Genomic DNA, 12295 nt, shown 5'->3' with positions numbered 1-12295 from the left:
GTCTTTGACAGCGGTCAAACTTACAAAATCAGCAATGGATCAAATACTTATTTCCTTCACTGTACTATAGACCGGACAGCAGCAGAGCTCATCACAGTCTCATACCTGCGCTCTGCTGCTGCCGGTTACAGTAATGTGGCCAGGGGGAAGAGGGGACAGGGAGCCGCCGCTAGACCTGCGCTACTTCTATGGAAGTGCCACTCACACATAGAGCCTGGACAGCAGCAGAGCGGTCATTCTCTTCCCTGCGCTCTGCTGCTGCCGGTTACAGTACTATGGTCAGGGGGAAGAGGGGACAGGGAGGCGGCGCCTTTACAGCTTGTGCGCCCGCTGTAAACATACATGTACACACACACACACATATGGCCATGGACGCTACACTTTGAAGTGAAAATTTTTTCTAGGAGTAATGTATTCACATAGAGTGACATAATAGCAGTTTAAATATTTATTTTCGCGAAAGTTTAGCTACGCTTTAAGCCATAAAAATGAAAATATAATTTTTTTTCAATAAAACATACAATGTTTTCATTTTTACAAGGAATAAAGGAGAAAAAACACCCCAAAATTTGTAAAGCATTTTCTCCCGATTATGGGAATACCCCATATGTGGTTATAAACTTATGTTTGAACACATGGCAGCTCTCAGTAATGAAGGAGCGCCTTTTGGAGCTCAGATTTTGCTATGATGGTTTTCGATGCCATGTCGGATTTGGAAAGCCTCTGAGGAACAAAAACAGTGGAAACCCCCCAGAACTGACCCCCATTTTGGAAAATACACGCTTTCTGTGAGCATTTTGACCCCACCGATTTTTTGCAGAAGTAAGTAGGCCGTGAAATTGAAAATCAACATTTTTTCCCCATAAAATTTCGTTTTAGCTTAGATTTTTTTAATGTTCACAAGGGCTAAAGGAGAAAATAGCACCCCAATATTTGTAAAGCAATTTTTCTCGAGCACGCCAATACCCCACATGTGGACATAAATTGCTGTTCGTACCCATGGCAGGGCTTAGCAGGGAAGCGTTATTTGGCTTTTGGAGCTCAAAATTTGTGGTGCCATGTCACATTTGCAAAGGCCCTGCGGTACCAAATCTGTGGAAACCCTCCAAAAGTGACCCCATTTGAAAAACTACACCCCTGAAGAAATTTATTAAGGGCTATAGTGGAGCATTTTTACCCCACTGTTTTCATTTGCAGAATTTAGTGTAATTATGCCGCGAAATTGAAAATTACATTTTTAAACATTGATAAAATGTGTAAGTTTTCCATTTTTACAAGGAATAAAGGAGAACATGCACCCCAACATTTGAAAATAAATTTCTCCCGATTACGGCAATACCCCATATGTGGTAATAAACTGCTGTTTGGACACACAGAAGGTCTCCGAAGGGAAGGAGCGCCATTTGGCTTTTGAAGCTCAAGTTTTGCTGGAATAGTTTTTGGGTGTCATGTCGCTCTGAGGGAGCAAAACAGTGGGAACCCCCCAAAAGTGACCCCATTTTGAAAACTAAAGCCCTCAAGGAATTTATCGAGGGCTATAGTGAGTATTTAGATCCCACAGGTTTTTTTGCTGAATTTAGTGGCCATGAAAATGAATATCAAAATGTTTTACACTAACATTTTGAATTTTGTCATTTTGACCAGGGATAAAGGAGGAAAAGCACCAAAAAAATCTGTAAAGCAATTTCTCCTGAGTGCAGCAATACCCCACATGTGGTTATAAACTGCTGTTTGGACACATGGCAGGGCTCAGAAAGGCAGGAGCACTATTTGGCATGCAGATCTTGCGGATTTGATTTTTGGGCGCCATGTCGCATTTTCAAAACCCTGAGGTACCAGAGCACAGTGGAAGCCCCCAAGAAGTGACCCCATTTTAGAACCTACACACCTCATGGCATTTATCGTTTGCCTGGACAAGTGAGAGGGCTCAGAATTGAAGACACCATGCGCATTTGAGGCCTATTTTCGTGATTTTCACAGCATTGGCCCACAATTGCAGGGCTCTGAGGACAAATAGTAATACAAACCCACCGTAGTGAACCCTATTTTGGAAACTACACCCCGTAGGACATATTAAGGGGTGTAGTGAGCACTTTGACTATTTTTTTTTCAGTAGAAGTGAATGCGTAACGAATGGTGCAAAGTAAAAATTGCAATTTCCCACTGATATGCCAATTTAGTGCACAATATGCTGTGCCCAGTTTGTGCCAGTGAAGACAAATACCTCATAAGCGGGTTCTCCCGGGTATGGCTATGCCATATATGTGCACGTAAACTGATGTTTGGGCACACTGTAGGGCTTAGAAGGGAGGGAGTGCCATTTAGCTTTTGGAGCGCAGATCTTGCTTGGTAGTAGTTCCGTTTGAAATACCAGTAAAACCCCAGTTTATAATATGGGGGCATATGTAAGCTGTGCGGAGTACATCAGGGCATAATAAGGTGGTTTAATAATTGGGTAAATAAATAATAATTCATAGATATGTGGCCGGTGTCGCACTGATAAATGGTGCCTAATCTTATCCACTTTTGGAACACTCAGCACATTTTGTGTCGCCATATTCTGAGAGCCAGAACTTCTTTATTTTTTCTCCACTGGAGCCGTGTGCGGGTTTAATTGTTTCGGGACAATCTGTGGATTTCATTGGTACCATGTTGGGGTACATGCGATTTTTTGATCACTTTTTATTAAATTTTTGGGGAAGCAAGGTGACCAAAAACCAGCAATTCTTAAATGTTTTTTAATCATTTTTTTTCCCCCGTGTTCACCGTGGGCTATAAATGACATTTTACTTTATTCTGCGGGTCGATACGATTACGGTGATATCATATGTATATATATTTTTTAATGTTTTGCAGCGTTTGCACAATAAGGTCACTTCTTTTTTAAAAGAATCTATTTTTTAGTGTCACGATATTATGAGAGGCATAATTTTTTTATTTTTTAGTCAACAAAGATGTAAGGGCTTGTTTATTGCGGGACGGTTTGTAGTTTTTATTAGTACGATTTTTAGGTACATGCGACTTTTTATTCTATTTTTTGTGAGGGGTGGCATTGTTTTTTATTTTTGCCGTGTTCACGTGCAGGAAAAATAATATTATAGTTTAGGTTGTTACGAACGCGGTAATACCAAATGTGTACTTTTTTTAACAATTTTTATTTCTTTCCTATAATAAAAGGCTTATTATAGGAAACTTTTTTAACTTGAAACTTTTATTTTTATACCTTTATTCAAAATTTGTATTAACTTTTTGTTTTGTCCGACTAGGGGACTTGAAGGCCTGCACTTCTGATCTTTACTCTAATACATTGCACTACCCACGTAGTGCAATACATTAGAGCTGTTATTCACTGACAGTAAGCCTATTATGCCCCGCCTTCGGGCGAGGCCTAATTGGCTTCCATATGTGGCAGACCAGGAGGCTATTGTTAGGCCTCCGGTTGCCATAGCAATGATAGTCAACCCTGCGATCATATCTCAGCGATGCTGATCGGCTTCAAACTACTAAGATGGCGCTATCGCGGAATCTGAGGTGTTAATGGCAGGGATCAGAGCTAGCACCATTCCCAGCCGTTACAGCATTGTGTCAGCTGTAACATACAGCTCAGCTTCTGATCCTGCGCCATCTTGTTTCTAGGGACAGAAGCCTTTCAGGCCCCGCCTCCGAGCGGGACCTAACAGGCTTCCATACTTGGCAGACAGGAGGCCATTGTTAGGCTTCCGGTCTGCCAAAGCAGCTATCGGAAGCCCGCGATTACATAGCTGGGTTCCAATCTGCTGGTAAATCCCATAGATGCAGCACTTGCTTTTGAGCGCTGCATTTAAGCGTTAATGGTTAATCGGCTGGATCAGAGGCCAGCTCTGGTCCTGACCATGCAGCAGGGTGTCAGCTGTAATATACTTTGACCGGAGCCATCTGCTTCTGGCAATATCGTCCGGTGCACGGAGGCAGCCAGAGTGGCAGATCGGTGCAGGATCGAGTGTCAGACATGCACCGATCATAAACTGATGACTTTTCCGGTAAATAGGTCAACAGTTGCCAGAACGTGGAAAACCCCTTTAACCCGTTAGTGACCGCCCCATAGTGTTTTTTCGGCGGCCACTAACAGGCTTTATTCCGATGCATAGGCCTTTTTACGGCGCTGCATCGGAATAAGTAAACAGAGCAGATTGAATCTCCCTGCTCTCAGCTACCAGAAGTAGCTGAGGGCTGGGGCATCCCTGCTCGAACGGGTGAGATTGATATCAGTATTGATCTCACCCGTTTAACCCTTCAGATGTGGCGCTCAATAGCGAGCGCCGCATCGGAGTGGTTTTGGAGGGAGGGAGCTCCCTCTCATCCCACTGACACCCGGCGATAAGATTGTCTCCGATGGCAGCCGGGGGCCTAATAAATGCCCCCAGGTCTGCCTGTAGTGTATGGCTGCTAGGTCATGCCAGAGGCATGGCCTAGCAGATGCCTATCTGTTTTACACGGATAGGCATAATACACTGCAATACGGAACTATTGCAGTGTATTATAAATGCGATCGTAGGATTGCATGGTGAATTCCCCTAGTGGGGCTAGTAAAAAAAATTATATGAAAAACCCACTTTTTCCCCTTACAAACTGCTTTATTATTAAATAACAAAATAAAGTTTAAAAGCCACACATATTTGGTATCGCTGCGTCCGTAACGACCTCAACTATAAAGTTAATACATCATTTAACCCGCACGGTGAACGTCGTAAAAAATAAAATAAAGAACAATGTGAAAATTGCTGTTTTCTTTGAATCCTTAAAAAAAATGTGATAAAAAATGTGATAAAAAGTGATCAAAAAGTCGCATTTACTCTAAAATGGTACCGATAAAAACTACAATTCGTCCTGCAAAAAAAAAAAAAAAGCCCTCATACAACTGCATCGGCGAAAAAAAAAAAAGAAAAAAAGTTACGGCTCTTCAAATATGGACACACAAAGCAAATAATTTTTTCACTGTGTAAAAGTAGTAAAACACACAAAATCGATATAAATTCGGTATCGTTGCAATCGCAACAACCCGCTGAATAAAGTTGTTATGTTATTTATACCACAGGGTAAACGGCGTAAATTTAGGATGCAAAAAAATGTGAAAGTGCAGTTTTTTTTCTATTCTCCCCCCAAAAAGTTAATAAAATGTAATCAATAAATTTATTGTACGCCAAAATGGTGCTATTAAAAATGACACCTTGTCCCGCAAAAAAAAATACCTTATACAGCTTTATCGACGCAAAAATAAAAAAAAAATGATAGCTCTTTGAATGAGACGATGGAAAAACGTAAAAAATGGCTTGGTCATTAACTCCTTAATGCCGAAGGACGGATATATCCGTCCTCAGCAGCTGCTAGTTCGCGCAGGAGGACGGATATATCCGTCCTGTGATGGCGCGGGCAGGGGCGTAGCTAAAGGCTCATGGGCCCGGGTGAAAGAATTCAGCTTGGGCCCCCCTACCACTCCCCAGCACCACCATCATCATCAGACCCCTGCGCGCTCCTATGCCCAGACACCTTGCCCAACAGCCCCCATAGTATAATGCCCCCACACAGTTAATGCTCCCATAGCTGCCCCACACAGTATAATGCCCCATAACGTATACTGCCCCCCCCATAATAGCTCCATACCGTATAATGCTCCCCATATCAGCCCCCCATACAGTATAATGCCCCCCCCCCCCGCAATATCAGCCCCCCCCATACAGTATAATGCCCCCATATGTGCATAATTACCTACCTATCCCCGTTCCCACGTCGAGTGGAGGATCCTTCGCCTCCTCCGGTGTGTACTATGAGTGACTCAGCGCAGGCAGGCGCGATGATGTCGCTACATCCCGCCTGCCTGCGTCGAGCCGCTCACAGCACAGGGAATGCTGGATCAAGGAGATGTCAGCTCCTTGCTCCAGCATTAATTGGAACCGGAACCTCGGTGAGTGACTCACGAACCCCCAGGGGGACGCGACCCACAGTGTAGGGATGTTACGATACCAAAATTTGGACTTCGATACCGATACTTCGTTTACTTTGCCAACAGTAATAAAAATAAAAATAATGTTCTTCCATTTTCTGATGTGAGGCACGAGGTGTGATGATGAATATTGAATGTGCCTCACATTAATAGTAATTAACCCCATCATGTTTCTCAGTCATAATGGGTTAATGTGTAAGGTACATGATGGGGTTAATTACTATTAATGTGAGGCACATGGAGGTTAAATTCATCATCGCACCTTGTGCCTCACAATTAGGCCCCATGCACACGACCATAAATAACCTCCATTCACTTTCATTGAGCGCGGACACATTTCCGTAGCGCTACGGATGGGTGTCCGTGCCGTAGAAATGTTCCGAAAATTATGGAACATGTCCGTCCTTTTGCATTTTGCGTGCCGTTCTCCCATACTTTGTATGGGAGCACGGTCCGAAAATGAGGGTGACAGTCGGCGGCCGGCCGTGCCCGCAATCGCGGGCCATGATTGCGGGCACGGTCGTGTGAATGGGGCCTAAGTGATAGAAAGCAATTTTTATTTTATTTTTTTACAGAGTACACATCATAAATGATGCAAAAAAATAGTTGTGCATGTTATTACGGGCGTGCCAATACCGATTATGTGTATGTTTTATGTATTGAGACTTATTTTAATGTTTATTATAAAAAAAGGTGTATGTGTATTTTTTTTATTTAACATTACTTTGTTTTTACTTTATTTTTAAACTTCAATGTACTGGCCTATAACTATATGCCAGTACATTAGGCTGTGTACTGATAGTACATAGGCAGTTGTTAGGACATACCTCAGTATGCCCTGACAACAGGAAATATTTTAGGACATCCCTGGGGTCCTTCAATAGACCCTGGGCTGTCTGCCCATATATGGTATGTCCCTTAATCGCGTCACAGGAATTCCCTGTGACGCGATCCAGGGGCATCCCCCCTTCTCATTTTCCCCTGAATGCTGCAGTCAGCTTTGATCGCAGCATTCAGGAGAATAGCGGCGGAGATGAGCGGTTTCTCTGATCTCCGCCGTTATAGAGCGGGGCTGCGGCTGTGTAATACAAAACCACAAAAAAGGCCATACTTACTAGGTAGGTGGGTGGGTGAAAACCCGTTCCCATCAGGACGCAGACGGGTCAAAGAATGCTGCAGAAGGAGTGTGCATTAAATAGGGATAGCCCCTCCCACTAGTCTTGAGGGGAGTGGCGAACTAAGTGCTCAAAGGTGTGCGATAAATGAGTGTCAGTGTAGTGCTAGGGTGTGAATGGATGGTAAAAAATAAATATGTATGTATGAAAGTGTCAGAACTGTGTAATAATGTAATAAAAATAAGCCATGCCTGACGACCAGCACATTATCCCTCCACGTATTACACATAGTACTGACACCCCATGTACTATTCACAGCACTGACCCCTATTCATCACATTTATTTATTTATTTATTTTTATTACATTATTACACAGTTCTGACACTTTCATACATACATATTTATTTTTTACCATCCATTCACACCCTAGCACTACACTGACACTCATTTATCGCACACCTTTGAGCACTTAGTTCGCCACTCCCCTCAAGACTAGTGGGAGGGGCTATCACTATTTAATGCACACTCCTTCTGCAGCATTCTTTGACCCGTCTGCGTCCTGATGGGAACGGGTTTTCACCCACCCACCTACCTAGTAAGTATGGCCTTTTTTGTGGTTTTGATGATATCTATGTCCCATTTTTTCTGGCTGTGTAATACAGCCATTGCCCCGCTACTGATATACGTGCGCGCGCGGTCAGCATGAGGAGATGCGGCCGGCGCTGCACTAATGAGCGGCGGTTCAGGCATTGAGGACAGAACATGGTGGTGTTTTGTAGCGCGCCCACCATGTTCTGTCTTCAGTGCCGACGCTCATTAGTGCAGCGCCGGCCGCATCACATCATCCTGACGGCGCGCACATGTCAGGACTCAGGAGCGGGGCAGTGACTGTACTACACAGCCGCAGCCCCGCTCTCATACACTCATGTGTACTATACTGTATTGTGCACTTGGCGGTGGAGGAGGGGGGGCTGTGATTTAACGCCCCCCCCCCCTCTCCACCGCATACAACACAATACATTACAAGGCATCACATACATTACATTACAATACATAACGTTACAACACAATACATTACATTACACTGCAGCTTACCTGGAGTCCTCCGCACCGACTATTCTGCTCTGTCTGGAAGCCGTGTCACGTGACAACACGGTCACATGGTACACTAAGTGTACCATGTGACCGTAACCAGGAAGTGCCGGCTTCACGGCACAGAAGATTTAGTTAGAACATGCTGTATGGCAACGGAGGCCCGTGGGCCCCCCAGGCTTAGGGGCCCGGTCGCAACTGCGACCGCTGCGACCCCTATAGCTACGCCACTGGGCGCGGGTACTGCCAGTGTACCCACGCGATTAGCGGCAGGAGCATGGCTGTTATACACACCCTGGCTCCTGGTGCAACTGCCGGAATCGAAGCGCGCTCCGATTCCGGCAGTTTAACCCATTAAATGCCGCTGTCAATAGTGACAGCGGCATCTAATGTGTTTGACAGAGGGAGGGAGCTCCCTCTGTCACCCGATCGGCGCCCCCGCAAACAAATCGCGGGTCGCCGTCGGGTTTCCATGACAGCCGGGAGCCTAACAAAGACCCCCAGCTCTGTCTTCAGCAAATGCCTGTTAGGTGATGCACTGACAGGCAATAATGCTTTTGTATGCTAAGTATACCAAAGCATTATATATGCGATCAACAGATCCCATAGTGAAGTCCCCTGGTGGGACTTAAAAAAAAAAATGTCAATCAATCAGTTAAATAAAGTTTGTGAAAAAAAAAATAAAAAATGACAGTCAAAATCAAATAAAACTACTTTTTTTGCCCAAAAAGTGGTTTTATTTAGTAAAAGTGTTAAAACAAATATCACATACACATATATGGTATCCCCACGATCGTAACAACTTGACCAATAAAATGAACACATTAATTAAACATTAATTAAACCGCCGGATGAACGGCGTCCAAAAGAAAAGCAAAAAACAATGGCAAAATTCTCTCTCCCATTCCCCCCATAAAAAATAAAATAAAAGTTAATCTATAAGTCTTATGTACCCCAAAATAGTACTAATGAAAACTACACATTGGCCTGCAAAAATCAAGCCCACATACCGCCACATTGACGGAAAAGTAAAAAAATGACGGCTCTTGGAATGCGGCGAAGTAATTTTTTTCTAAAAGGGTTTCTATTGTGCAATTGTAGGAAAACATATAAAACCTTTACATATTTGGTATCCCCGTAATCGTGCCGACCCATAGAATAAAGTTAACATGTTATTTACGCTGCATAGTAAATGGCGTAAATTTATAACGTGAAAATTAATGCTGGAATAGCTGCTTATTTTCAATTCTCTCCTAAAATAAAGTTAATAAAAGTTAATCAATATATTATAAGCATCTCAAAATGGTACAATTACAAAATACAACTCGTCCCGCAAAAAACAAGCCCTTATACGGCTATGTCGACGGAATAAAAAAAAAAGTTACGACTCTTGGAATGCGACGGTGAAAAAACAAAAAATAATCCTTGGTCATTAACGTGCAAAATGGCCTGGTCATTAAGGGGTTAACCCCTTCCCGCCACAGCCCTTTTTTCAGATTTTCATTTTAGTTTTTTCCTCCCCACATTCCAAAAGCCATAACTTCTTTATTTTTCCGTCGATATAGTCCTATGAGGGCTTGATTTTTGCGGGACGATTCGTAGTTTTTCGTAGCACCATCTAATTTGCCATATAATTTACTAGGAAACGGGGGGAAAATTATTCGTGGGGTAGAAAATGAAAAAAACAGCGATTCCTCCATGGTTTTTTGCGCGCGGTTTTTATGGAATTCACTGTGCAATTAAAACATGTTAACTTTATTCTGTGGGTCAATATGATTACGGCGATACCAAATATAGTTTTTTTCTATATTTTACTACTTTTACAAGTAAAAACCTAAGTGTAAAAAAGAAAATTTATTTTGTGTCGCCAAATTCCGAGAGCCATAACTTTTGTATTTTTCTGTCGATGAAGTGGTATAAGTGCTTATTTTTTGCGGGATAAGCTGTAGTTTTTAATACCATTTTGGGGTACATGCGATGTTTTGATCACTTTTTATTTCATTTTATGTGGGAGATTAGGTGACCAAAAAATAGAGGATTCTGGCGTTTACAATTAATTTTTTTTACTGCGTTCACCATGCGGGTGAAATAATGATATATTGTAATAGTTCAGACTTTTCCGGACGCGGCGATACCAATTAAGTTTATTTCTTTTTTTTTTTAACTATGCTCTAGGGGGGAAATTGGAAAAGGGTGGTTTTTTGAACTTTTAATTTTTCTTTTTTTTTTTACATAAAAAAACAACTTTATTTAACTCATTTTTACTTTTTTTATTAGTCCCCCTAGGGGACTTCAACCAGCGATCGTTAGATCGCTTGCACGATATACTGCAATACTAATGTCTTGCTGTATATCGTGATTCTGACAGGCATCTATTAAGCCATGCCGGCCGGTAAAAGGGCCTTTACTCTAAGGCCTCATGCACACGACCGTGTTCGGTCCGTGATATACGGTCCGCATGTCGGCCGCTTGTCCCGGACCGTACAAAGTACAGGGAGCCGGGCTCCTAGCATCATACTTATCTATGACGCTAGGTGTCACTGCCTATCCACGTAACTACTGTCACACACTAAAACATGATTACAGTACGGGACAGTAGTTCCGCGGACAGGCAGTGACCCCTATCGTCATAGATAAGTGTGATGCTAGGAGCCCGACTCCCTGCACTGTGTTCGGTCCGGGACATGCAGCCGACATGCGGACCGTATATCACGGACCGAACACGGTCGTGTGCATGAGGCCTAAGGGTATGTTCACACGAGGTCATTACGTCCTTAATTGACGGACGTATTTCGGCCGCAAGTACCGGACCGAACACACTGCAGGGAGCCTGGCTCCTAGCATCATAGTTATGTACGATGCTAGGAGTCCCTGCCTCGCTGCGGGACAACTGTCCCGTACTGAAAACATGATTACAATACGGGACAGTTGTCCCGCAGCGAGGCAGGGACTCCTAGCGTCGTACATAACTATGATGCTAGGAGCCCGGCTCCCTGCACTGTGTTCGGTCGGGTACTTGCGGACGAAATACGTCCGTCAATTACGGACGTAATGACCTCGTGTGAACATACCCCAATGTAGACGTGAGGTAACTGGAATGGAAATGAAGAGGACCTCCCTACAGCCACAACTCTCTAGTCACCTACTACTGCACTGTATAGATTGGAGTGGCTGCAGAGACGACCAACTCCATTCTAGATACATCCAATCCACACGAGTAGGTTTGGGACAGGATGGTGTGGGGTTTGGGACAGGATGGTGTGGGATTGGGTATTGCAACCTGGGCACAAATGGAGGAGGGTGGGCTAGTTACAGAATGTTGGGGGTTGTACATCCATACTACTAGCGCACTTTGCCTCCTGCCTGTATATTACTTCCACTCTGGGTGGGCTAGTTACAGAATGTTGGGGGTTGTACATCCATACTACTAGCGCACTTTGCCTCCTGCCTGTATATTACTTCCACTCTGGGTGGGCTAGTTACAGAATGTTGGGGGTTGTACATCCATACTACTAGCGCACTTTGCCTCCTGCCTGTATATTACTTCCACTCTGGGTGGGCTAGTGACAGAATGTTGGGGGTTGTACATCCATACTACTAGCGCACTTTGCCTCCTGCCTGTATATTACTTCCAATCTGGGTGGGCTAGTGACAGAATGTTGGGGGTTGTACATCCATACTACTAGCGCACTTTGCCTCCTGCCTGTATATTACTTCCACTCTGGGTGGGCTAGTGACAGAATGTTGGGGGTTGTACATCCATACTACTAGCGCACTTTGCCTACTGCCTGTATATTACTTCCACTCTGGGTGGGCTAGTGACAGAATGTTGGGGGTTGTACATCCATACTACTAGCGCACTTTGCCTACTGCCTGTATATTACTTCCACTCTGGGTGGGCTAGTTACAGAATGTTGGGGGTTGTACATCCATACTACTAGCGCACTTTGCCTCCTGCCTGTATATTGCCTCCACTCATAGGAATGTAGAGTAAAGTCAGTGCATGAAAAATATCCCCCATCTAATGAGTGACCGCTCCGTCTCTGCCCCAGACAGCTGCCATGTGACACACCCACATTACACAACATGTAGTGACGTGTTCAGTGT

The sequence above is a fragment of the Rhinoderma darwinii genome, chromosome 7 (genome assembly GCF_050947455.1).
Source record: "Rhinoderma darwinii isolate aRhiDar2 chromosome 7, aRhiDar2.hap1, whole genome shotgun sequence".
Classification (NCBI taxonomy): Eukaryota; Metazoa; Chordata; class Amphibia; order Anura; family Rhinodermatidae; genus Rhinoderma; species Rhinoderma darwinii.
Note: the sequence above shows the minus strand (reverse complement) of the source record.